At 37.1% G+C, this 25,897-nt stretch overlaps 1 long non-coding RNA gene and 1 pseudogene across 4 annotated transcripts in view; both read right to left on the bottom strand.

Annotated features, from left to right (window-relative positions):
* LOC113593808 (uncharacterized) overlaps positions 1-25,897 on the bottom strand; it is a 56,780-nt gene that overhangs the window by 21,878 nt on the left and 9,005 nt on the right. The gene's annotated exons all lie outside the window — the stretch shown is intronic.
* LOC106970762 (N-lysine methyltransferase SMYD2-like) lies at positions 15,734-19,240 on the bottom strand (annotated as a pseudogene).

Here is a 25,897-nt window from a genome sequence, read left to right as displayed (position 1 = left end):
ACTAGAGGGGTGATTGATTCTCTTCTGTGAGGGTTCTCTGAAGAGTCCACAGGTGGGAACTTTCAGCTCTGGGGCTAGCAAGCAGGGTGCCGCCATAGTCATCCTGCTCATCAGCCCTGAAAGCCTTCAGGGAGCAAAAGAGCACCACCTAGTGGAGGCTGGAGCCCGTTACACCAAGCCCACCCCACTGTGCCCTGGAGGGGCATTTCCTCTAGGGCAAGTCAGCCTGAGAATCAGAGCAACAGGTCTTCCCCCAGAAGATCTGAACAAACAACTGGCTTGCAACAAGTCTACTGATCATAGAGTGCTGCAAAGCTTCAGCTCTAGGGGAAATAGGATCTAACTTCCTTTTTACTTTTATTTTTTATTGAATTATTTTTTTCACTTATTTCTTCAATTTCTTTTTTACTTTTATTATTTTTTTAATTTTTACTTTTATTTTTCTTTGTATTTTTAAATGTTTTTCTTTATTTTCATTTCATTTTCTTTTATTAATTTTTTTTTATATTTTTATTTTTGGATCTAGATTCTTTTAGCAAGCAGACCAAAACACATCCAGGATCTAGTTTTTTGGGGGGTATTTTGGCTTTTTCTTTGTTTGTTTGTTTGTTTTTTGTTCTTTCTTTCTTTCTTCTTTTCTGGACAAAATGATGAGATGGAGGAATTTACCCCAAAAGAAAGAACAGGAAGTAGATCTCACAGCCAGGGACTTCATCAATGCAGATATAAGTAAGATATCTGAACTAGAATTTAGAACGAGTATGAGGATACTAGCTGGACTTGAACAATGTATAGAAAACACTAGAGAATTCCTTTCTGCAGAGATAAAAGAATAAAACCAAGTCGAGTTGAAATTAAAAATCCTATAACTGAGAAGCAAACCCAAATGCAGGCCATAAAAAGAGGATGGACAAATCAGAGGTGTGAATTAGTGATACAGAATATAAAATTCTGGAAAATAATGAAGCTGAAAAGAAGAGGGAAAGAAAGGTAAAGGATCACAAGCAACTTATTAATCTTCATATCATAGGAGTCCCAGAAGATAAAGAGAGAGAAAAAGGGGCTGATGGTTTATTTAAAAAATTATAGCAGGAAAATTCTCTAAGGAAGGACACAGACATCAAAATCCAAGAATCACAGAGAACTCTCATTAAATTCAACAAAAGTCTACCATCACCAAGGCATATTACATTCAAATTCACAAAATACACAGACAAAGAAAGAATCATGAAAGCAGCAAGAGAAAACAAAGTCCTTAACCTACAAGGGAAGACAGATCAGGTTCACAGCTGATCTGTCCCCAGAAACATGGCAGGCCAGAAAGGAGTGGCAGTATATATTCAACGTGCTTAATGGGAAAAATATGCAGTAAATAATTCTGGCAAGTAAATAATTCTGACAAGGCTGTCATTCAGAATTGAAAGAGAGAAAATTTCCCAAAAAAACAAAAACTAAAGGAGTTTGTGATCACTAAACCACCTTTGCAATAAACTTTAAAGAGAAGTCCTTGAGTGAAAAACAAAACAAAACAAAAAGACGAAAAGCAACAAAGACTAGAAAGAACCAAAGAACACCACCACACACAATGTCACTAAAGTCATATCTCTCAACAATCAATCTGAATATAAGTAGACCACATGCTCCAATCAAAAGACACAATATCAGAATGCATTAAAAAAAAAACCAAGATCCATCTATATGCTGCTTACAAGAGACTCATTTTAGACCTAAAGACACCTGAAGATTGAAACTGAGAAGATAGAGAACCATCTGTCTTGCTAATGGACATCCAAAGAAAGCCAGAGTAGCCATACTTATATCAGACAAACTAGATTTTAACCCAAAGACTGTAACAAGAGATGAAGAAGGGCATTATATTATAATTAAGAGGTCTATCCATCAAGAAGATCTAACAATTGTAAATATTTATGCCTCCAACTTGAAAGAATCCAAATATATAAATCAATGAATTACAACCAAAGAAAGTTATTGATAATAATACAATAATAGTAGGGACTTCAACACCCACTTACAGCAGGGGACAGATCATCTAAGCATAAAGTCAACAGGAAACAATGGCTCTGAATGGCAGACTGGATTGGATGGACTTAAGAGATACATTCAGAACATTTCATGCTAAAGGAGAAGAATACACATTCTTCTTGAATGCACATGGAATGTTCTCCAGAACAGATCCCATACTGAGTCATAAATGAGTCCTCAACAAGTACAAAAAGATCAAGATCATACCATGCATATTTTTGGATCAAAATGCCATGAAACTTGAAGTCAACCACGAGACAAAAAAAAAATTGGAAAGCCCTCAAATACATGGAGGTTAAAGAACATCCTACTAAAAAATGAATGGGTTAACCAGGATATTAAAGATGAAATTTAAAAATACATGGAAGCAAATGAAAATGAAAACACAACAGTCCAAAACCTTTGGGATGCAGCAAAGACAGTCCTAAGAGGGAAGTATATTGCAAAACAAGCTTATCTCAAGAAGCAAGAAAGGTCTGAAATACTCAACCTAACTTTACACCTAAAGGAACTAGAAAAGGATGAGTAAAGGGCAAGTAAAGCCCAAAGCCAGCAGAAGAAGGGAAATAAGAAGGGGAATAATAAAGATTAGAGAGGCACCTGAGTGGTTCAGTCGATTGGGCGTCTGACTTCGGCTCAGGTCATGATCTTGCAGTCTGTGAGTTCAAGCCCTACATTGGGCTCTGTGTTGACAGCTCAGAGTCTGGAGCCTGCTTCAGACTCTGTGTCTCCCTCTCTCTCTCTGCCCCTCCCCCTGCTTACTCTCTGTCTTTCTCTCTTACTCAAAAATAAATAAAATTAACATTAACATTAAAAATTTTTTAAGAAATAATAAAGATTAGAGCAGAAATAAGCAATATAAAAACAAACAAAACAACAGACAAAGTAGAACAGATCAATGAAACTAAGAGCTCATTCTTTGAAAAAATTAGTAAAATTGATAAACCCCTAGCCAGACTTATCAAAAAGAAAAAAGAAAGGACCCAAGTAGATAAGATCATCAATGAAAGAGGAGAGATCACAACCAACACCGCAGTGATATTTGTATTTCATAAGAGAATACTATGAAAAATTAATGCCAATAAACTGGGCAATCTGGAAGAAATGGATAAACTCCTAAAAACACATAAACTACTAAAACTGAAACAGGAAGAAATAGAAATTGTGACAAGACCTATTACTAGCCAAGAAATTGAATCAGTAATCAAAAATCTTCCAACAAACAAAAGTCCTGGCCAGATGGCTTCCCAGGGGAATTCTATCAGACATTTAAAGAAAACTTAATATATATTCTTCTGAAACTGCTCCAAAAAATAGAAATGGAAGGAAAACTTCCAAACTCATTCTACAAAGTCAGCATTACCTTGATTACAAAACCAGACAAAGATCCCACTGAAAAGGATAAATATAGGCCAATATCCCTGATGAACATGGATGCAAAAATTCTCAATAAATTACTAGCAAATTGAGAGGCTCCTGGGTGGCTCAGCTGGTTAAGTGTCCAACTCTTGAGTTCAACTCAGGCTATGATCTTACAGTTCATGAAATTGACCCCTACATCAGGCTCTGTGTTGATAGTGTGGAGCCTGCTTGAGTTTCTCTCTCTCCCTCTCTCTCTGTTCTTCCACCATTCACATGTGTGCACTCTTTCTCTCTCTCTCTTCCCCAAAATAAATAAATAAAAATTGAAAAAAATACCAGCAATTTTAGTTCAACAGTACATAAAAAGAATTATTCACCATGATCAAATGGGATTTATTCCTGGGTTGCAGGGTTGGCTCAATATTGCAAATCAATCAATATGATACACCACGTTAAGAAAAGAAAGGATAATAGGGCTCTTGGGTGGCTCAGGTGGTTAAGCATCTGACTCTTGATTTTGGTTCAGGTCGTGATCTTAGCGTTCGTGAGATTGAACCCTGTGTCAGACTCTGTGCTGTTAGATGGAACATATCTCAACATCATAAAGGTCATATATGAAAGACCCACAGCTAATATCATCCTCAATGTGGAAAAACTGAGAGCATTTCCCCTATGGTCAGGAACAAGACAAAGATGTCCACTCTCACCATTACTATTTAACATAGTACTGGAAATCTTAAACTCAGCAAGACAACAAGAAGAAATAGAAGGCATCCAAATTGGCAAGAAAGAAGTCAAATTTTCAGTATTTGCAGACAACATGATACACTATGTAGAGAGCCTAAAAGCCTCCACCAAAAAAAATTGCTAGAACTAATACATGAATTCAGCAAAGTCTTAGTATCAATGTGCAGAAATCTGTTGCATTTATAAAGGCCAATAAGAAAGTAGCAGAAAAAGAAATCAAGGAATTGATCCCATTTACAATTGCACCAAAAACAACAAGATATTTAGGAATAAATCCAACTAAGGAGGTAAAAGATCTATACGCTGAAAACTTTAGAAAGCTTATGAAGGAAATTGAAGATACAAACAAATGGAAAAACATCCCATGCTCATGGATTGGAAAAGCAAACATTGTTAAAATGTCTATACAACCCAAAACAATCTACACATTTAACGCAATCCCTCTCAAAATACCACCAGAATTTTTTGCACACCTGAAACAAACAATTCTAAAATTTTTATGGAACCACAAAAGACCCTGAATAGCGAAAGCAGTTCAAAAAGAAAAACAAAACTGGAAGCATCATGATTCCAGATTTCAAGCTATATTACAAAGAAAGCTATAGTCATCAAGACAGTATGTTGCTGGCACAAAAACAGATACATAGAACAATGAAACAGAGTAGAAAACCCAGAAATGGACCCACAACTATATGGTCAACTAATCTTCAACAAAGCATGAAAGAACATCCAAAGGAAAAAGGTCAGTCCGTTCAATAAATGGTGCTGGGAAAATTGGACGGCAACATGCAGAAAAATGAAACTAGACCACTTTCTTACACCATACACAAAAATAAATTCAAAATGGTTGAAAGACCTAAATGTAAGATTGGAAACCATTAAAATCCTACAGGATAAAAAACAGGTGGCAACCTCTTTGACCTCTGCCATATCAAGCTTACCAGACACATTGCCGGAGGCAAGGGAATAAAAAGCAAAATGAACTATTGGGACTTCATCGATATAAAAAGCTTCTGCACAGCGAAGGAAACAGTCAACCAAACTAAAAGGCAACCAATGGATTGAGAAAAGATATTTGCAAATGATGTACCCAAAAAGGGTTAGTATCAAAACTCTATAAAGAACTTATCAAACTCAACACCCAAAACAAATAACCCAGTTAAGAAATGGACAGAAGACAGGAATAGACACTTTTCCAAAGAAAAGCCATCCAGATGACTAACAGACATATAAAAAGATGCTCAACATCACTCATTAGGGAAATATAAATCAAAACCACAATGAGATTCCACCTCAACACAGGAAACAACAGGTATAGGTGAAGATGTAGAGAAAGGGGAACCTTCTTGCACCGTCGGTGGAATGCGAACTCGTTCCTCAAAAAACTAAAAATAGAACTACCCTACAATCCAGAAATTGCACTATTTACACAAAGGATAGAATAATACAGATTCAAAGGGGTGCATGCACCCCAATGTTGATAGCAGCATTATCAACAGCCAAATTATGGAGAAAGCCCAAATGTCCTTTGACTGATGAATGGATAAAAAAGATAGTGTGTGTGTGTGTGTGTGTGTGTGTGTGTGTGTGTGTGTGTGTAGGATATTACTCAGTCATCAAAAAGAAAAGAATGAAATCTTGCCATTTGCAACAACATGGATGGAGCTAGAATATATTATTCTAAGTAAAATAAGTCAATCAAAGAAAAACAAATACCATATCACCCATATTTGGAGTTTCAGAAATATAACAGATGAACATATAGGAAGGGAGTAAAAAACAGAGAGAGGAAAACAAACCACAAGAGACCCTTTAGGATAGAGAACAAACTGAGGGTAGATTGAGGGAGGTGGGTGGGGGATGGACTAGATGGGTGATAGGTATTAAAGAGGGCACTTGTGATGAGCATCAAGTAGTGTATGTAAATTATGAATCACTGTATTGTCTTCACATCAATATTGCACTGTATGTTAATTAACTAAAATTTAAATAAAAATAAAAAAATAAAGTCACCAGAAAAAAGGAAAAAAATTAAAAACCTTTCAAATATATAATTTTAGTTTTTAGCACAAATAGCAAAAACAATGTAGATATACTGAAAATACTATTTAATAATCTCCAACTTTTCAATTAATTTTTTTCTGATAGTGATTTTTAAATGGTGCAAGGGAAAATCCTCCTTTTTCATTTTTAATAAAAAATATAAATGCATTTGCTGAATGCAGTCTACACATTTCCCCCTCCTGTCTACTGTTTTAAAGTCAGGGACAAAAATAAAAGTATTCAACTGAGGCCTTAGAGCTTGGGGAGTAGCCTGTTTTGTGTTGCTAAGAGATAGAAATTTCAAAGGTAGAGTCCAGATTCTAGGATCATGATTCAACAAGATTTCTGACATTTGTTACAAGCTAATGAGGCTCTCAGTATCTTACCCCCCAGCAAACTGAAAGGATGCTAAAGGACTTTAACTGCCAGGAAAAATCCAAACCCAGCCAAGAAGGTCTTGTGATTATTTGACTTCTAAAGCAAGTCCCAGTCGCCTCTAAACTTGCCAACAAAGTGTTTAGCTAAAGCAGTGATGCCCTGGTGTAATTAGGCAGGATTCTTGCCTGCAAAGAATAGAATATTGCTTAAGCAATAAAAGGTTTTTATTTATCTAGGTCACTCAGGTAATACTGGCTTGAGGCACAGCTAGATGAAGTGCACAAATACTGTCCCTCAGACTTTTCCCATGCGCCAGGCATGGAGGTCCCCAAGCACCCCAAACCTCATAACCTACTAGCCTAACAGCTCCAGCTGTGTAAGAAGATCTTCCCTAAAACCCCTTGAGAGGAGTTCTGAGGAGTCTGACTGCCCTGGTTTTTGGCATCATGTGCCCATCTCTACAGCTGGAAGAAAGACTAAGATGTGCAATTATACCCAAATATATCTCCCTGGGATTTGCTTCCTTGAGATCTCAGGTTCTGTGATCCGAATGTCACCAGCTAGATCCCAAGACCTGGCCTTTAATGCCCACCTGCTTATAGCCACTAGCTTTGTCTTACAGACCCTTTGAGCTAAGCCTGACTCACACCTGAACAGATGGACCATGGAGTGACGTCTGGAATGACCCACAATCTCCTTACCTCAATATAAAACTGAAATCTCCACCCAAGGAGGAGCCTCAGCCTGCCTCATTTATATAACATATAATGTGTGCACAGGCATGCTTCCTTAAGGTGCATGCGTGACGTTATGCCCGCCTCTACATAGGGTGACAAGGCTTCTCCATCTAAATATTCTTCCTAAACCTAAACAAAAGGAAGCCATTCACCCTCTCTTGGGAGTCACAGCTTTGGAAGCATTCTCCACGATCAATTTATTTGCTTCAAATAAAAGTTTTCTCAGTGCGACAGCTCATCCTGGTGCAGTTTCTGACTCATCAAGGAGTGAACTCACTTTGGTCCAGTTACAAGAAGGGGACCCTATGCTGGGCAACAAAACATACAGAGGTCTTTATACCTCCAAAGAGGAATGCTCTCATCTGTGCCACTCTCAGGAGCTGCCAGGGATGCCGACAGACCAGGGAGATAGTCCTGGCAGTCAGAACCTGAAAAGAAATCAGTCTGTCCATGGAAGAAATCGGCCCACTAACAAAGCAGGGGAATCCTTATATACCTATCCATCAGATGTAGTGCCTCTCACCAAAACGCAACTTCATTGCAACTTCAGTACTAAAAAACAAAGGAATTTTTTTTATTGTAGTTAAAGTTGAATAAGGACAAATTCCAGTGTCATGTGTAAAGATTTAAAAAACTAGATTTACTGCGAAAACATACAAATCAGAGATTAGAACTAAAAGCCATACAGTCTGCATTCTCTGGTCATCACAAAGAGAGGTCTGCAGAAATCAGCTCCACAGGGGCACCTGGATGGCTCAGCCAGTTACGAGTCCAATTCTTGATTTTGGTTCAGGTCATTGTTATGCCCAGAATTCCTGATCCCCAAAGACCACCAGTGAGCCGAGTCCGATGCAAAAGCAAAGAGCCTTTATTCGAGCTAGCTCGAGCTCAATCCCCTACCTGCACCGACGCAGTGGTAAGATGCCGGAAAGAGAGAGTGTGTTCCAAAAGCACAAAGGTTTTATAGGGATCTAGGGGCAGTTGGGGGGTGATGGTCATGGCCTTAGCCGATTGGCTGGGGAAGGGTCAGAGTCCCCTTGCACAGGTTGCCGGGCATGGTTTGAACGGGAAGTTTGAACGGGTGAGCAGGAAGTTACTCAAGGGGAGGAGGCATGGTCTGAGGTTTGAGCGGGAATTTCTTTCTGCGGTTTTCCCAGAAAGGGGGCCATGTCGGGGACATAGTCACTCAAGATGGAGGACACAGAACAAAATGGAGTCGGCCAGTCTAGGTCCGCTCTCGCAGTCATGATCTCACAGTTTGTGAGTTCAAGAGTTCAAGCCCCATGTGGGAGTCTGCGCTGACAGCTGGGAGCCTGCTTGGGATCCTCTCTCTGCCCCTCGCGTGCTCGCACTCTCTCTCTCTCTCTCTCTCAAAAGTAAATAAATATTTGTTTGAAAAAAGGAAAGAAGTCAGCTCCATACACTGCCGGACACACCACAGGTCCCTGTCCCCCAGGGAGGGATCCTGACTCTCTACAGTCTTAAAAGGCAATCACGATAATAAGTTTTGGATACGGAGTATAAATAGAAAGGATTTGAGCATGAAACAGGTTGACTATAAATGCCAACACAGCTGAAGGTTGTCTGACAATGCCAGTGACCATCACCAGATCACTGCTGAGCAGCGGGCTGCTGCTGCTGCTGGAAGAGGGTCCCCGTTACTATGGGTTCAGGCACAGCCATTCCTGCTGGGGGAGGAGGAGCCTCTGTATGCAAGTTGCTGAACAACTTTCCACTTCCCTTCCAATATGTAATTTGTCATTTAGCTTTCAATTGCAGGGTCAAGAAGAGCCATGTTCAAACCTGACTTGGAGAAATAAATATCACCCAAAGATGCTGGACATGGAACAGAATAGAGAAACTAGAGAGGTTGTCTCCCTTTAGAGAGCATTTAAGTGTGGGCTTTTGCTGTTGCTCTTGGTGTTGGGTGTGGGATCACTTGTAATGTGACTGGAACGTTTCTAGAACTGGAAGAGTGAAAGGAAGGCTGGCAGTGGGGGTGTCAGGCTCTGTGGTATGCTGGGCAGTCAAGGCATGACAAGGTCTGGGCAATGGCCATTATTGTTCTGGCTGTCCCATAGGCTCCCTGTAGGGTGTTTTACCTCCATCCTTCTCCTCCTGCCAAGAGGTTCAAGAGGCCTAGCTATTCCTTTCCTTCTTTCTGTAGACACCACGATTGAGTTATCCAGAGGCCGACATGCAGCCTAAGCAGCTCCAAGCAGAATCATTCCCTGGAAGTAACTGCCCTGCTCAGAAATTTATAGTGACTTGCTATTAGAATTAAATCCAAACTCCTTACCAGGGCCTGTGAAAACTGCACAGGGCCTGTGCAAACCCTTACCAGGGCCTGTGAAAACTCCTCTCTTCCTCATTGTTTGCTGTCCTACAATCTTCCAACACATTCCAGCCCTACCAACTTTCTCCTGTATCAAACTCTTTGTATTCTCTTCTTTGGGACTCTTTTCATGTTGAGTTTTTCTTTGGCAACTTTTTATTTATTTATTTTTTGCTTTGATAACTTTTAAAACATAATTTCAAACTTACAGAAAAGTTAAAAGAATAGGAAAACGAATTCCTGTATACCAATTATCCAAATTCATCAATTGCCACATTTTGCCCCATGTGGTTTTTTTCTCTGTATATATATTTTATATGTGCCTTTTACTTAAAACCACTTGAGTGTAAGTTGGAGACATTATGCATCTTTACTTCTGAATCCTTGCATGTTTCTGTCCTAAAAGTAAGGACATTCTCTTCCAGAACTGGATGGCAATTATCAAAATCAAGACATTTAACATTAATACAACACTATTATGGACTCCACCTTCCATATTCAAATTTCATCAATTGTCTCAATGGTAGCCTTTATGGTAACTTGGTTTCCACTCCATTATCTCATACAATGTTTCATTGTTATATCTCTTTACTACCCTTTTATCTGGAAAGGTTCTCAGATTTTCCTATCTTTCTAACTCATGCATACATCACAAATAGCACAGTAGCTTTAATCGCTATCAACTGGAGTCAATGCATCGTTCTGATATCATGTGACTTCACACTCCCAGAGCTTAGATACGTCTTTCTGTAGACGGTTCTTCACAAGAATTGTTATGTAACCTGGAAGACCATGATCATAAAGGCAAGGTCACAGGTCCCCTCCTAGGAGTACCCTCCAGGAAGCATACCATTTCCAGTCTCTTTTCAGCTTCTGGCTCATGCTCCTTCTCGAGTCTGGACGGTGGTTATCCTCCTAGCCAAGGACCCCTGCACACAGCTGGCTGTGCTGCCAACAATTAGGTGCCTGTGGAATCACCTCAGACCCGCTGCCGCCACCCCTCTCACACCAGCCTCTAATGCTGTGGTTCTCAGTGTGGCCGTACATCAGAGCTGCTTTGAAAACTGTGGTGCCCCATACCAATTTTATATGCTTTTCTGGAGAGGTTCAAGTAGGGTTACTCCTCTCATTTTATAAGTGTGTATACAGGTTTTGCTTAATTCTCTTTATCACCGCCGAAACCAGGTTCTGCCTCTTCACTTTACTGAAGACAGGGATAAGTAAAAGGAATTACAACATTAACAAACAAACAGTCCTTCCCTTAAGGCTACTTTAGACAGCAGCTGTCATTTCCATACAAGGCAACTATCTGAGTTCAGGCTTCCTCTGTCAATTTCATGGGGGGGCTTTTGCAGGGTGTCTCCATGTGTAGCTTCTGGCCTGCCTCTTTGGGGCAGAGAAAAGATCTCTTGTATGACAGACATTAGAATAAGCTGGCCTCCTATATGTCTTGTAATTTGTCACCGTTCATTTCTCTTCCCAAAAAGTTCACAGATTTTTTTAACATTTATTTATTCAACTAATATTAAGTTCATAAAACCAACCAAATTTTGCTTGCTGGTTTCTATCTTTAAGGTCACATTTAGAAAAGTCTACCATTGTAAGGTTATATAATTATTCATTTATTTTTTCAGTAATTTTATTATTTCAATTTTTAATAGCTAAAACTTTGATCCATCTAGAAATTGGATGGTACTTGGAACAGAGTAAGAATGTAAATTACTTTTTAATGTTGGGTCAATTATTACCAAAAAGGATGTCAAATTCACTCTTTCCTTTCCTTACTGATCTGGAATATTACAGAATTCTTATACTACATAACTTGCCCTGTTTCTGAATTTTCTAGCCTCATTGATCTGTCTTTATCTTCCTCTTCCAACATCAGGCAATTTTAGTTTTAATTGTATAGTGTGGCTTTGCCCACTTCCTTTTTTTTTTTCAGAAAAAAATGTTAACTTTTATTTAATATTTAGTTATTAAAATTAACTTTAGAGCCACTTTGGAAAGCTGGAATTTCAATGGCAATTGCCTTCTATTTGTAGATTAATTTGAGGAGAATTTACTGCTTTATAGTATTACGACTTTGCGCCCCAGAACTTAATCAAGAGCTTAAGCAAGCGTCTTTTATGTTCCTCTGCTTATTTTGAAGTTTTCTTCAAGAAAAACTTGAGCCTTTTGTCAGATTCATTTCTAAGTATTTTCTAATTCGATTTTTGAAAGGAAAAAAAAAAGAAAAAGAAAAAAAGTAAAGACCTTCACTGTCCTGTCTTAATTTCAACATATGATCTTAAGCTATTCAGCTACAGATTATCCTACACAATAGTTTTTAAGGATTCTGAAGTGGGAAAAAAGACTTTTGTACACCAAAATACTAAATACTTGGGTTAATGGAGTGGTGTTATGATTTTTTTTCTTCAGTCATTTCTGACTTTTCTTGATCTTATCTTTATATTTTATTTATTATTTTTTTAATGTTTATTTATTTTTGAGAGAAAGAGACAGAGCATGAGCAGAGGAGGGGCAGAGAGAGAGAGAGACACAGAATCCAAAGCAGGCTCCAGGCTCTGAGTAATCAGCACAGAGCCCAACGTGGGGATCAAACTCACAAATGGTGAGATCATGACCTGAGCTGAAGTTGGAGGCTTAACTGAATGAGCCACCCAGTCACCCTTTATGTTTATATTTTAGAATATATTTAAAGTATGAATGAGGAGCCTGAAAAAACCGAAAACTCCCATTTTTTCCATACATAACTTTCGTGTATTATGTTATAGCTGCAAGCATTTACATTCTCTAAGACATGTTGTTGGTCACCCCAACTAGATTATAAATGCCTTGAATCTTTTTTCCTGCACCTTCTACTATATCTTTCATGGCACCAAGTATTATGAAAATGGTAAGGGCCTAGTAAATCCTTCCCTAATGAGTTTATCAGATCAATTTAATGACTGAGGCAAAAGCTGGAGGGAAAGAACTGCAAAATGTGATATGGCATTTCAAGATAACTTCTATGTAATCTTGTTTTGTTGTTTTGTTTTCTTTTGTTTTGTTGTTTTGTTTTCTTTTGTTCATGTGGTTCTTGTGTGTATGTCTACATCCGCAGCTAGACTGTAAGCATCTGACGAATGGGAGCTATCTCTCATAATCCTGACTTTTATGTTCTAGTTACACAGTTTGGGCACATCAGAGCCAGTTCAGGGAATGCTACTAAATCCTAAATTGACTAAAAATGAAACCTTATATGCTAAAGAACCAAGCCAGGAAGCAAAAAACGTCAAATATAGAACCGAGTATATATTAACATTCCTAACCATGCATTTTTAGAGACTTTATTCCACATTATAGATAACCGAAAGGGTCTCAGTCCCCTGAGGGAAGGGATTTTAGCAAGATAAGCATTGGGCAGGGGGCAGAGGTCCCCATTTTTTATTACATCGTAGAGTGCAAGAAAGTAACAGAGGAACTGTAATACAAAAAGAGAAATCTGCAGGTAATAAATTCATGGAAAGTTAATTACAAATGTATGTAGATGGATCACTTCTTTGTTCTTGTTCTGAGTCTGGTTATGTCATATATAATCTAGATTATTTTCACAAATAATCAAGTTAGCTATATTTTACGTAGAACTACATAAACTCAAAATGTCATTAAAAAGCAGAGTCAATATTCTGAAACACCACAAGATGGTGATGTTACTCCATTTAAAATGTCTTTTTTTCTTTTTTTTTTTTTTACTGAACTTTCTCCAGAGGGCTTAACTTCTGCTTTTTTGTGTGTGAAAAATTAATATTGCAAGATCATCCATGCTTCCAAATGGAAGAATCATGTAAAATCAAAAACACCTATGTAACAAAATTATAGTAGGATTTCCACCTTAAAATGGGACAGTGGTGTGTGAATCATGTCTGTGTCTCTGCTGGCTGTAGGCTTTTGTCTTTTATATGGAGCTTCATGGTGTGTGTGTGTGTGTGTGTGTGTGTGTGTGTGTGAGATCTTCCAGATATCTATTATCTTTTCACTTTGTTCCTCTGTTGCTCTGTATGTATGCCTCCCCTGTTGTGATTTGATATGTCACTGTAATTGTCTCTCCCATTAAATTGTGTCTAATACTTGATTGCAACCTCAGTGTCAAATAAATGTGTGTCTGCATTCATCTTGTAAACAGGTTGATATGTCGTTTTTTACTACTTCTCTTCTTCATATCTTCTGTTTTTTCATTAAAAAAATATTAATACAGCTGTGGTATCCGGGTAGTCTGTAACTAGGCTGAAGAAGTATTTTTTTCTTTTCCCTTTAGTTTGGCTCTCCTTTCTCCATTTCTTTCCATAATATTCACTAAATGTTTGATTTTTTAAAATTACTTTTTATTATCAAACTAAATTCGGAAGTAGGAAAACATTTTACATGTTTTATATGTTCCCGTGTGTGTGTGTTGGGGAGGGGAGGTGTTCATGGATTATTTTTTATTCCTTTGGAGGCCTTCCTTGTACTTGATATAAAAGGGGTTTCCCCATTCAATTGATTTATGTGGTTTATGGACACTGACTTAAATAGAACAGAAAAAAAAATCTCATTTTGATCCATTATATAAATCAGGAATTACTGTCTAGAAAGAATATTTAAATTGGTTTTCTCTGTAAAATTTTTCTACAAGAGCCTTCTCTACCTGATTACATTTCATATTTTAATCTAATCTGATGCTAAATTGCCTCGTTCTGCCATCACATTCATGAAATAATGAAATGTTTTCTTTTTAAAAAGTAACTACGTCCTTCTCACCACTCCTATTGGAACATTCCAACATTATATTGGGGGTCTCAGCTAACACAATAAAACATAAAGGAAACAAAGCACACAGTTTGGATAAGAAGAAATAAAACTGCCTTTGTTCACAAGTGACATGATTACTTATGAACAAGATCTGAAAGAATTAACAAAAAAAAATTGGAACTAAGACTAATAAATGATTATAGAAGGTTGCAAGATAAGGTTAATATAATTTCTTTCCTATGTACCAGCAATGAATAACCAAAATTTGGAATTAGAGGCATAACACCATTTACATTAGAATCAACCTAAAATCTACATGAGGAAAACTAAGACTCTGGTGACAAAAATTTAAAAAGGTGTAAATAAATGGAGAGATATTCAAGGTTCAAGGGTAGGAAGATTCAATATCATCAAGTTATCAATTCTTCCCAACTTGATCTATAGATTCAATGAAATCTCAATCAATATCCCAGCAAGTTATTTTGTGGATATAGACAAACTGATTCTACAGTTTAAATGGGAGGCAAAAGAATCAGAATAGCCAGCACAATTCTGAAGTTGAAGAACAATAAAAGAATTAACACCACATGACTTACTATTAAGCTATAGTTATCAAAATAGTGTGGTCTTGGTAAAAGAATAGACAAATAGATTAATGAAATAAAATAGGGATCCCAGAAATAGACCTCATAAATATAGTCAGCTCATCTTAGACAAAGGAACAAAAACAATAAAATATACACAGGATACTCTTTTCAATAAATTGCACTGGATCTACTGGACATATACATGAAAAAAATAAATAAATCTAGACATGGGTCTTACACCCTATACAAACATTAACTCAAAATCTCTTATAGACCTAATAGTAAAATACAAAATTACAAAACTTCTGTAAAATAATATAGTAGGAAACCTAGGGTGAAGACTTTTTTAGACACAACCCCAAAAATATGATCCATGAAAGAAAGCATTGGTAATTTAGACTTTGTTAAAATTAAAAGCATCTGCTCAGCAAAAGACACTGTTAAGAAATGAAAAGCCACAGAAAATATTTACAAAACACAAAGCTGATAAAAGAATTGTATACAAAATATACCAAGAACTCTTAAAACCCAACAATAAGAAAACAACCAATTACAAAGTAGGCAAAGTATCTAAACATACATCTCCCGAATAAGATATATAGATGACAAATAAGCTTATGAAAAGATGCACAACATCAAATATCACTCGGGAATTGCAAATTTAAAAAATGAGACCTCTGCATACCTATTAAAATGGCTAAATGCGAAACACTCATGGCTGATGGAATGCAAAATGGTACAACCACTTTGGAAAACAGTTTAACAGTTTTTTACAAAGCTAACCATAGTCTTACCATATGATTCAGCAGTGGTACTCCAAAATAATTACCTAAATGAGTTGAAATTTTATGTTCACTCAAAAACCTACATACAAATGTTAATAGCAGCTTTATTCATAATTGCCAAAAATTGGAAGGAATCAAGATGTCCTTTAATAGGGCAATGTAGAAATTGTGGTACATTCATACAATGGAATTTTACCCAGTGATAAGAAGAAATGAGCTATCAAGTCATGGAAAGACATGCATGAACATTAAATGCGTATTGCTGAGTAAATAAGCCAGTATGTAAATGCTGCAGTGTATGATTCCAGCTATATAACATTCCTGAAAAGGCTAAACAATAGAGAGTAAAAAGATCAGTGACCTCCGAGCGTTCAGAGAGAGCAAGGAAAAGAGGGAGTGATTAAAGAAGGAACACCAGATTTGGGCAGCAGTGAAAGGATTCTGTACGACACTGTAACGGCAGACACGGTGTTACCCATTTGTGAAAACACTTAGAACTGTGCACCACAAGGAATGAACCCTAATAAACTGTGGACCTTAGTTGATAATAATGCATCATTATCAGTTCCTTGATGATAACAAATGTGCCACACTAAAGCAAGAGGTTAATAACTGGATAAACTGTAAGGAGGGTACGGTAGGAAAAGATGGTATGTGAGAACTCTGTACATTCTGCATAATTTTTCTATTAATCTAGAGCTGCTCTAAAAATAAGATCTATTAATTAAAAAAACCAGGTAACAATGTTGTATTTTATATATATTTTTTACCATTATCTTTTCTATTCTCTTTCATCATTCAGGCATGAAGGAAAAAATAATCTCATTTTTTAAACTTGCTCTGTCCAAAGTGTATGATAATACATGAAACCATGCCATACCTCTTAGGGGACAAAAAACATTCAGAATTTATTTTGGTATTAAGATTAAAGATTAAGACCAACTTCCAGGTAAGCCACATGTAAGGTTTAAGAGCAAGTGTTTTCGTTCCAATGATTTTGCAGAAATGAGAGAATGAGGTATATGATTTGAAATATTCAAATCCTTGAAGGTTTCTGCACTAGCATTAAATGAAAACTAACAGCATAGTTTCAACTTCTTGTTTGATATCATTAATGTACAAATAATCTTTGCCAGAGCTCCTTCCCTTATTGCAATGGCCTTCTTCACTGCTTTCTCTCCAGCAGCTTTGTTTCCCGGCCCCTGTATGGCCTTCCCAGCTTCAACCACATGGAAGCCATGGAATACAGAGGAGAATGCTTGCTGGAGGGTTTAACGATTTCCTGTCCATATCACAGGGCTCCTTCCCAGTCCTGCATATACAAGCAGACACCCATGACTGGGTACATCATGTGCCATATGTACACATTGCTGTCCTCAAACACGGAGCTCATCTTCTCCTGGCTGAGCTCACAGATATTCAGCAGCTCGTGAGGGCATTTGTAATGCTTGGCCCCCCAGAACTCCTCCAGGACATTGCGTGCATATCTGATCGTGTCAGAGATTATTTCTGCCTTTGGGGGAATGGCTGAGCTTCTGGATTTCCAATTTGGCCTTATCCTTGTCTTTGGTGGTATACTCCTGGCACTGACAGGTAAAGTAGTAAGACTCTCTTCACGGGTCATTCCTGTCTTCTGTTGGGTACAGGAGGTCAACATAGCTGATACAAACCTCCTCTCCCAGGTTGATATCCTGTACAGCTCTTACTTCTGCCAGGATCCCCTTGTAGGTCACAATGACAGTGGGGCAACAACTATGATTCATCAGTGCAACCTCAGGAAATATTGCCCGGGGAAATATCCCAAATGAGAAAGCTCTGCCTCTTCAGTTGTAAAGCCATTACAGTGAAACTGTGCAAAGAGTACCACCAAGTTATCACTGCCAGGGAACTGGCGGTGCTTGGAGGGAAAGTGACGAAGAGCAGCGATGTCACCTGAATTAAGTCCTTCTACTCATTGCCTGATTTATCCAGATGTGATTCAAACTCCTTCACAGCCAACAACTTCTCTGAAAGTGTTTTTTCTGGGTGGATCTTCTGTTTGGCCGGAATCCTTGCAGTTAGCCTTACCATCTCTGAGGGATTCCAGTGCAACCCCTGCCCCCCGCAAAACAACCCATGCAAGAACATTCCATCTTGTGTATAAGTCAATCGTCTTCCTAACAGTGTCTTTCGGACACTCCCTGTTGCAGTAAAATGCCTGCTTGTATCTTCCACATTTGAACAATCCTTTTTTCCTGGCAAAGCAGTACTTGCAGTGGTTGCTGCATTCCTTGACTGTGAGCATGTGGGCGTAGGCCTGGAGGGGAGGACAAAGTTCCCCACGTGGAAGGGCTCGGACCCACATGCCCTGCCTCTTGCCCAGGCAGTAGAAGCACTCCAGGCCACTGTGGTCTGCAGCCATCAAGCAGGCAGTGGGACCGCAGCACCAGAGCAATGGTTCCTCCTCCCTGTGAGCTCTTACTGGAGAGGTGTCACCCAATGCTGCAGGGCTGGCGAGTTCTAATACTGTTTAATGACTATTCAGAGTAGTTGTGTGAAATTAACTGGAGCGCTATTATAACACTGTTAGTTTCAAAGGAAACTCTGCATAACGTGCATACATCTAGGTGGTCTAGTCATTTAATATACTTAGTACGTTTTAACAGATTTTAACAAGACCTTTTCATGAACTATAGGGTCCAAGGTCCTATTGTTCAATGTGGAAAACTCTAGTGAACATGATCTTCATACTGAAGACATTACTTATGAGCCTAAATTCCTTGACAAGGGCTGTATCTTATGTAAGATATTCTATCCCAACTAGCCTTATGCATATACTTTTTAAATGTTTGTCAAATAAATAACAGAATGAATGAATGAATGAACGAATGCATATGTGAGTTGTATAACAACTCATAATTTAATCCTTTCTATTGATTCCTAGTTTTCATTTACAGCCAATAAATAATGTGATATTCACTATTCCTCCGCTTGACTCCATTGAGCAAAAGATAGTCATAAGCCTCATCTACAAATTCTTTGATGCACCTTGACTAAAAATTTTAAAGGGAGTCAGAAGCTGTTAATATTAGCATTTTCGTTAGAAGTTCAAATGTAAATCTATTATCCTAAAGAATATAAGTCTCACAACAAACCATTTTTACATGTTGTTAATTAGATAAAAGAGGTTTACATGAGTTGTCATAAAATACTAATTGATACTTATTTGTGCCATCACAATTTGAGGTTTTCATTTAGATGTTTCTTAAAAATGGCAAAAAAAAAAAAAAATAGGGGGCGCCTGGGTGGCTCAGTCGGTTAAGCATGAGACTTCATCTCAGGTCATGATCGCATGGTTCTTGAGTTCGAGCCCTGTGTCAGGCTCTGTGCGGACAGCTCAGAGCCTGGAGCCTGCTTCAGATTCTGTATGTGTGTCTCTCTCTCTCTCTGCTCCTCCCCTGCTCATGCTCTCTCTCTCTCTCCCTCAAAAAAAAAAAAGTTTTATTAAATGGGAAACAAAATTCTGTAATATTGAAATTGTTCAAAAATGAATCCAAATATTGCTTTATAAACTTGAGATTAAAACTATGTTTTAGGGAACTATATTTGTTAGAAAACATATTCACATAAATTGCAATCTATGTTGACATAGGAGGTTAGTTTTATCTTATTAATAATGAGTTTATTATGGCCTCACTGAGATAACTCAAACTAACCAATAAATATAAAGATTATGTAGATTTTCTTAAAATTAGAGAATTAGCTAAATCTCATCTCTGGTTGTAAATACTAATTTTACAGATAAAAATGATTACAAGTTTAAAATACAATTCAAACTCCAAATGTACTTAGATTGTTGGATACCTAGACTGATTTGGATGGCACAAAGGAAAGTGGCTGTATTGGAAACTTTGCAGACTTGAGATTTAAAAAACTTTAGACTAGTGAAAAGAATCCATATCAGGAACAAGGCCACTCAGGGATTATGTTGCAAGGGAGAAGAACATGGTAGAGCTGCTACACCGAATGCTAAGAAATACCTCTAATTTCAATAGGAAGAGGAGTCTATGAAGGAAAATCAGAAAGAATAGCCAGGTTAGTGTTGTTGAAACATTTCTGAACTTCCACCATTTACTTCTTCTATCTTATTATGTCTACTTCTTTTTGTCATTTATTAAAATTGCAGAATAACAAATGAGAATCAGTATGCAAGGCATACAGATTCTCTTATCTAGAAAGGTTACATAGTACGTGGTTAATAATACCAAATAGAAAATAAGCACAATACACAGCTTTTTTTTTTTTTTTTGACAGTTTTTTTGTATCATCTCTTACTAGCTGCTTCACTGTGGGGGATAAGCTTGGGAATCCCCTGGGTTTATACCAATAGGTTAACAAGGCATAAAGAAATACAAAGCCATAAAATGCTCACACCTGAGTTTGGGTAAACCAGATTGGCATTCCAAGAATAGGGGGATGCAAAGACACCCCGAGAATAGGGAGGCACAAAGGCACCAGGAATAAGGAGTTGCAAAGGCACCCAAAATAGAGAGAGGGTGCAGAGCCCCCAAACTAGAGAGGGAGAGACAAAGTCCCGAAATAGAAATGGTGCAAAGGTGCCCAATACATACGTATATGAAATAAACAAGATTAGATGTTCAGGGTGGAAGACTATGGACCGCTGCGCTGCAGGCAAAGCAGCCCAGAGCGGAGACGGTTAACAAAAGAAAAGGTGTCTTGTTAACCCTGAGGTTATTCCCCCTGTCTGTCTCATCCCCTAGGCTGGCAAAGATAAACAGGCATGGCGCCTCCTGTCTGCTGTTAACAACCATCTACCCATCTGCCCAGCTCCTGGATTTTGTTCTATATTGACCCAAACCCCAAATACTGTGTATTTTCAAAACCCCCCCCCCTTTCCCTCACATCTCAAGTTAATGTTCCTAGTTTGTCTCTTTGTACACACTCATCACGTTTGTAAGCCTTCTGATCTGAATAAATATGGGGCAAGGACCCTTATTCGAGGCTCTTGTCTTTTCCCAGACATTAGCCATCTCTTGCTTTAATCCAGCATCCACTCTTTTGCTGGCCAATAGAACTTTAAACTTAGAGTCTACGACACTTCACCTTAGGTAAGTTAGTAAGCCTCTCCATGCCTGTTTCCTCTTCAGTAAAAGAGACACTACTATGACTTATACTACCTGCATCATATCACAATATTGCTGTGAAGAATAAATTACATACATGGAAATAATCTAGCAGGGTGATTTGCACATAGTAAATGCTCAATGGATGATATACATTATTATTGTAGCATAGTAATTTTATTTTTATTTAAATTCAAGTAGTTAATATACAGTGTAATATTGGTTTCAAGAGTAAAACCTAGTGATTCACTACTTTCATATAACACCCAGTGCTCATCTCAAAGAGTGCCCTCCTCAATGCCCAACACCCATCTTGCCTATCCCCCCTGCCCATCCCCCCTCCATGAACCCTCAGCTTGTTCTCTGTATTTATGATTCTCTTATGGTTTGTCTCCATCTCTGTTTTCTTATTTTGCCTTCCCTTCTCCTATGTTCATCTGTTGTATTTCTTAAATCCCACATGAGTGAAATCATGTATTTGTCTCTTAATATAATACACTCTAGTTCTGTCTACATTGCTGTAAATAGCAAGAGTTCATTCTTTTTGATTGTTGAGTAATATTCCATTGTGTGTGTGTGTGTGTGTGTGTGTGTGTGTGTGTGTGTGTGTGTATACATCTTCTTTATCCGTTCATCAATTGGTGGACATTTGGGTTCTTTCCATAATTTGGCTATTGTCAATATTGCTATAAATATTCGGGTGCATGTTCCCCTTCAAATCAGCATTTTCATATCCTTTGGATAAATACCTAGTAGTGCACTACTAGGCAGTTAGTAATTATAAATGGATGAGAGGAAAAGGTCAATCTTGTCCTAAGTGCCAGAAACAACAAGTCCTTATGAAATTCAATTTAAACAAAAAACATTATCGAAAGAGTCATATTATCTGTCTCATTATGTTTGTTGTCTAATTCTTTCTGGATTTCTTTTTTTTTTTTTTTTTTTAAGATTCTATAATTAGGCATATTTTGATGGCAAAATGTGGTTCTTTGAAACCACAGAAATCAAAGGGAAGATTTACATTCCAAAACCCACCATACTTACTATAAAAGCTAGATCCCCAAGCGTTAAAACAGTGTCTGATATATAGTTAGCACCGAGTAAATATTCACTGAATGCATAAATGAAAGCTTCTGAAAGTATTTTTATTCCTGTTTGCTAATTTGATCAGTACTCTACCTACAACTCTTCAGTGTAAAAGAATCATGGAGCGTTGGAGTTGAAAAGGGCATCTCATCCAACAACCAATGCAGTGACTGACCCTCTTCTAACAGTTTAGTGAAGGGCAGTCTAATTAGCTCTACTAGTTCCAGAGGAAGTTCTTTATATCTGGAGACAACTCTAGCACCAATTTAAGCCTTTTATTGAGCCACAAACTCACTCCCTGTTGTTAGCTGGTCCATAGGGAAATAAAATAGTTTGTTGTATGTAACCATGAGCTAAGAACAATATATAGCTGTCTCTTGCTAAGTTCCAAGTACTTAGAGCAATGTCAGGCATATGTAAGTCTCCTGTAAATATTCACTAAGTATTATACTGTTAATGTACACTTCGTTAATTACTGGTTGATTTTTAACCATTCAAGCATTTTCTACATTGGCTCCCACAAACCACATTCTTGTCCATCCTACACATTTTGTGTTGAGCAGATTTGGGAAAAAGGACACCATCAGTCATCTTTAATAAACTTTATTTCATTAGATGATAGAATTTATCACAGTCATTCATGCTTGGATTTTTTTTCCTTTAGTATATTTTTTTAAATGTTATTAAATGCTAAAGATTAGGAAAAGGTGTCCTAATCTGGTAAACAGAAAATAAATGTCATGAACATCTACTTTTATTTTGAAGCTTTTGTGTATTATGCTTTTTAAAAATGCTATGTAACTTTTTATACTGTTATGAACTAATAAGAAATATATTGAACCCTTGAAAATTAATTTTGTCTTTAGAATACCTGCAAGGCTCTTTGTCAACCCAAATCAGGATTAGCCTAATTATATCCTAATTGGGGTAAATTCATATATTCAAGCTAGTTAACCAAGAATGATGACAATAGCTTGGTTAGAAGGCAACTCTGTCAAGCCATAGCATATATAGCTGTTAATGCATCTATCATGACTATAAAAGTAAAACAAAAAAAGTATTAAAGACCAGGCATCTTTGCAATTCAAGAAAATATCCATTATGTTGGGAGAGCTTTTATGAAAACTCAGTTAAAATTAAACTCCTATAGTAGATATTTTAATACTTATAGAGTCTAATCATTATTGAACATTTTTCTTCAACTTTCTACTTTTATTTGTATTTGAATTTTTTTCTATTTTAAAACCATCAAATAATCTCTAGGTAATATAAAATGGGTATTGTAAATAAATATCTTAACTGTGTGTGAACAAGAATATTTGTTATCACTCATATAAATCAATGAATAAATGTTATGTGTTATATGCATTTCAAAATGACAATCTCAAAATAATTCTGGTTTTAAAACCAATTTGAATGCTAAAACTCATCAAAAATCATCAACCTGGGGCGCCTGGGTGGCTCAGTCAGCTAAGCCTCCAGCTCTTGACTTCGTCTCACATCATGATCTCACAGTTTGTGAGTTTGAGCCCCACATCAGACTCTGTGCTGACAGCATGGAGCCTGCTTGGGATTCTCTCTCTCTCCTGCTCTCTCTGCCCCTCCTCCACTCATGTGCTTGGTTTCTCTCTCTCTCTCTCTTTTTCTCTCTCTCTCAAAAAAAAAAATCAATAAAATTTTAAAAAGTTTTTTTTTTTAAATCATCAATCTTTCTGAGTATCTCTCTCCATCACCTCATTGATCAATGAAGTAGTATACCCACCTAATATTAGTCATTTTTCTAACATACAAAATATATAAGGATTTAATTTCAAGTTAATAATTACACAAATCAAGAAGAAATTAGGGGATAATTATTTAAAATTTTGGTTATGAACTAGGTAAACATTCATAGGTAGATAAATATTTGAGGTGAATGAATAAATGAACAAATAATAAAAGATAAGATGTCACAGTTACATTAAAGGAACTAACAAAGACCTCAAGTTAAAAGGGGGCAAATGTTTAAGAGACATCTGATTGTTTAATATATGAAACATAATTTTTCCTATTAAGATTAGGTAACAGAAAATTCTGCTAATGAGGGCACAAATACAGCTTAAAAATTATTTCCTGGATAACTGATTTTTCCACATGGCATTCAATTTTATTTCATTTGTTAAAACATCTGTAATACACAGAACCAAAAGAAAGAAAGAAAGAAAGAAAGAAAGAAAGAAAGAAAGAAAGAAAAGCTAGTCCTACTTAAATCAAAATAGGAAATAATAGTGGTGTTTAACTATATGATCAAATGCAGCCTTGTTTTCAGTTCCCATGGAGCCCTCATACATCTCTGCAACAAAGACTTTTCTTTACATGCCTTATGCAAGAAAAGCCCTATTAAATAAAAGAATGAAATTTGGGCACTTGTTCCCCCTCACATATGTACTGACAATTCCATTACTTGTGTCAATTTCTAATGCTAGACAAATCCCTGTTACTTGTGTCAATTTATAATACTAGACAAATCCACACAGGGTCTTAGACATGTATAAAAAGGGAGAATGGAAGAGCTACTTGACTGCTTAATGCTATTTATTCTTTTAATTCCAGAATGGCATCAAATACCAATCATTTCTATTATCTTTTGTGAAAATGCTTTTAGTGAAAAGGAAGACTCCCACTGCTTTCTTTTCAGTAGTAAACTGAAACCATAAACTTCTCTCAACTTAAAATCATCCCAGTGTGATCATATTTGTTAAATAAGTTTTCAAAACGAATCTGCCATCATTATTACTCCTGTTTTATTATTTTTCATTTCCTTCATTCAGAAAGAGACAAACGATTATCCAAATGCTTGTCACTAATCTATTCAATATCCCCTTCCTCCTTTTCAGATTTTTTATCTGTTCCTTGAAACTTTATTAACTTTTCCATTAAATCTTAGTGTGTATACCTGAAAGGGCTTTTCTTTTCTTTTTTTTTTTTTAACGTTTATTTATTTTTGAGACAGAGAGAGACAGAGCATGAAAGGGGGAGGGTCAGAGAGAGGGAGACACAGAATTTGAAACAGGCTCCAGGCTCTGAGCTGTCAGCACAGAGCCCGACGCGGGGCTCGAACTCACGGACCGCGAGATCATGACCTGAGCCGAAGTTGGCCGCTTAACCGACTGAACCACCCAGGCGTCCCATGAAAGGGCTTTTCAACCACAATTGATCTTTTTATTCCTTCACTACCTTTAGGACTTAATTGAAATGTCCTTTTCTCCTTCAGGATTTGTCCTTAAAGTAAGAATCTACAAATATTTCATAATTATACAATTGATCTTTGAAAAATGCAAGGTTTGGGGGCACTGACGCCCCACACAGTCAAAAATCTACATATAACTTTTGACTTCCCCCAAACTTAACTACTAATAGCCTTTACCAATAAACAGCTGATGAACATATATTTTGTATATTATATGTATTATACAGTGTATTCTTACAATAAATTAAGACAGAGAAAAGAAAATTAAAAGATAAAATACATTTGCAGTACTGTAAACAATTCTCATATAAGTGGACCCAAATACTTCAAACCCATTGTTCAAGGGTCAGCTGTAATGTGGGGGGAAAAAAAGTGTCTTCTGATTTAGAATGTGAGTAAAAGGGTTAGTCCCCACATCATATAGTGATAAGAGAAAGCAGAGAGCAATGAAAAAGGAATGCCAGAGCCCATTTGTATACATTGCCTCAACACATTGTGAATACCTAAAGTTGCAAATCTTGATCTTTATTATCCTTCCCTTCAACCACAAACTCCTACTGTTTCAATTAACTTACTCTCTCACTCTTATCATCTATGATGCCTCTGGTCCTTTAATCCTTCCTATTAATAATATAAAAACTAGCATTCATTCACAAAGTATTCTCCATTATT

The sequence above is a fragment of the Acinonyx jubatus genome, chromosome D1 (assembly GCF_027475565.1).
Source record: "Acinonyx jubatus isolate Ajub_Pintada_27869175 chromosome D1, VMU_Ajub_asm_v1.0, whole genome shotgun sequence".
Taxonomy (NCBI): domain Eukaryota; kingdom Metazoa; phylum Chordata; class Mammalia; order Carnivora; family Felidae; genus Acinonyx; species Acinonyx jubatus.
Note: the sequence above shows the minus strand (reverse complement) of the source record. Positions and strands in the feature narration are given on the sequence as shown.